Source organism: Amia ocellicauda, unplaced genomic scaffold (assembly GCF_036373705.1).
Source record: "Amia ocellicauda isolate fAmiCal2 unplaced genomic scaffold, fAmiCal2.hap1 HAP1_SCAFFOLD_84, whole genome shotgun sequence".
Lineage (NCBI taxonomy): Eukaryota > Metazoa > Chordata > Actinopteri > Amiiformes > Amiidae > Amia > Amia ocellicauda.
In genome coordinates, this window is record NW_027103010.1 from 49,179 (window position 1) to 51,842 (window position 2,664).

The 2,664-nt window shown below is 39.9% G+C and overlaps 1 non-coding gene across 1 annotated transcript; it reads right to left on the bottom strand.

Annotated features, from left to right (window-relative positions):
* Positions 1-2,309: 2,309 nt before the first annotated feature.
* trnaw-cca (transfer RNA tryptophan (anticodon CCA)) lies at positions 2,310-2,381 on the bottom strand. Its single transcript has one exon. It is a non-coding gene; the product is annotated as a tRNA-Trp (tRNA).
* Between the last annotated feature and the right edge of the window lie 283 nt (positions 2,382-2,664).

A 2,664-nucleotide genomic window follows, 5' to 3' on the forward strand; every position in this document is an offset into this window, starting at 1 on the left:
CCAGAAAGTCTCTCATTCCATGACTTTTGATGCATTTCAGATCATTCATCTGACTAGATACATGCGAATAATCACAGCCTACAGTGTAAAGCTTCTGATTACAGACAGGGCGTGTTGAGTGTGCTAAGTAACTTGCTAAATTCACTAACAAACAGTCACTGCTCTTACTACAAAACAGGTGCAAGATATATCATTCTTAGCTAAACAAACCACGTAAACAATCAATGTAACTCTTAACTAAACTAGGAAACGCGAGAGAAAAAGGCGATACTTAGCTGCGGCGACTTGAGCGACTTCTCAGCTGGCTTGCCCGAGTGTCCAGATGCATATGTGGAAATACTTCTATACAATCCATGAACATAGATTCTCGATAGATGAATACTGTTTATTTAAAGGTCAGTTTTTATTTAGCGCATAGTTTATTGAATTTACCCACCAAGGTGGAACACGGACAATGATGTATTTGATTGACAGTGTAACTTGGACTGTTGGAGTAACTTGGACACCCATTGGAATGGAAAAACAAACTCGAGAGAAAAGTGTGTGTGTGTGTGTGTGTGTGTGTGTCACCTGCTGGTAGTGATGCATTTACATAACCTACAGACTATTTGGGCTGATTGTTCCTGGTGTATTAATGAAACTTTTCAAAGCGGTGGCTTACGTAGATGACATCACAGTCATTGTTAAGAATGGCAAGGATGTACCTTACCTTAAATGACTGTCAGAAATTAATTGAGTTTCTTCAGTGGTTAATGGCTTTTACTGGGGGAACTAGGTAGAAAGCAAGCCACTGTCTCTAGCCACATTTTGGACAAATGGACAAAACTAGATGGATTTAAAAATAGACGGATAGACAGTCGGATAGCGTCTGTCTACAATATTTTAAATGATAATAGTATATGTAGTATATGCATGTGCATTATAAACAAATCTTTACATAAAAGGGGTAATACCATAATAAAATGCTGATGAGAGGAGAAGAGATCTTATTCACTGGCCAAATACATGATTTCGACAATTGTCGTACATCTTGACGGCACTTAGCTTTACTTTTCACAATGTATGACTGCACTTACTGTACTTAACTGTATACATTGGAAGTTGTAAAATGTATTATCTTGAATTGCTTTGTTTAATGTAAATTTGAATTTGTAATGTTTGATGCCTTGTACTTAACTGTATTCTTGCACTTATGTTGCAAGTCGCCCTGCATAAGGGCGTCTGCCAAGAAATAAAAATAATAATAATGTGTTTTATACAATGAGAAATTAAGAAAACCGTAAAAGAAAGGCATTTTAAACCAGGACCTCTCGCACTCTAAGAGAGAATCATATCTCGAACAAACTTACATTAGTGACATCTTTACACTAGTGCCACGTAGAAAGCGGTGCGCTCCAACAGCTGGAAACTTTCTCAGTCTCAAGTTCAAGCACCTTGTGTGTGACTGCCATCTAATGTTGCTGACTAATAGCACTATTGGACTAGAGGAGCTGGGGCTGGCAGAAATTCAGCCAGGCTTTTCTACAGGCGCAAACTCAGCTGATGCTGTGTAGGCTACTCCGTGTACGTCAATGAAAGTCTAGTGACTTCAATATACACACCCCGATGCACCCAAAGAGTGATTGTCAAAGTATGAGTGACTCGCTCCACTAGCAGCACCGACCTGCATCTCTCTGTGACACCCGGCGCCTCCGTCTGGATAAGCTGCTGGTAATGCCGAGCACGGCAGCAGATCTTGTACAGTGGAACCCTAATAATATTCCTAATAATATGGCAACATCCTGGGGGGTCGGTGTGCCGCGCCACAGTGCAGCGACCTTAGCGCATCACTAAAAGGCACCTTAGCGAGGCCTCGGAATCGCTCAAACATGAACCGAGAAATGAACATTGAATCCCATCTACTATTATTACCTAGTAGTGTTGATGTTATCTAAAGTATTTCTATACGTTTTTATTAGTGTATGAATTGTGTCGACCAGGGATCAGAAAGTGAGACAGTATTGGGTAGGCGGTAATCGAAAGCACAAGAAATACATAAAAGGGAGCTATACAGCAGGTGAATAAAACACGGATTGTGACAGTCTACTGTTAATAGCCTATAACAAGGCAGATTAAAATACAACAAACGATACGGATTCTTAAAATCAAATATAATTTCAACGTGCAGGAGACCAGACTGACTTTTATGCATCCTCTCGGGTGTAGATGCATGTTACTTAGACTAACAACGTTTGCATTCTAGGATATTAATAACACTCTCCACAGCAGGAATTATTGAGTGATATTACAGGGAATGTAGAGTAAAAGACTGACCCCGACGTGATTTGAACACACAACCTTCTGATCTGGAGTCAGACGCGCTACCGTTGCGCCACGAGGTCCTTAAACTTCAGTTAACACAGGACGTCAAGGAAAAATATTGGGAACTATGGTGATGTTTTGCTAGTGACCATTTAGGTTAATGAATGGGCAACTGAAGCATTGACGTGATGAAGAAGTTAAACAGAATGCTAAAGAGATAGTGACAGTGAGCATGACACAGAACACATGGCATGACGTGAATACCAAGTTAAACTTAAAGCAGAAATTACAGAAAGAAAGAAAAAAAAACGGATACTGCACATGTGTTTGGTCTTTCCTATATCTTTAATATGATATCTCAGT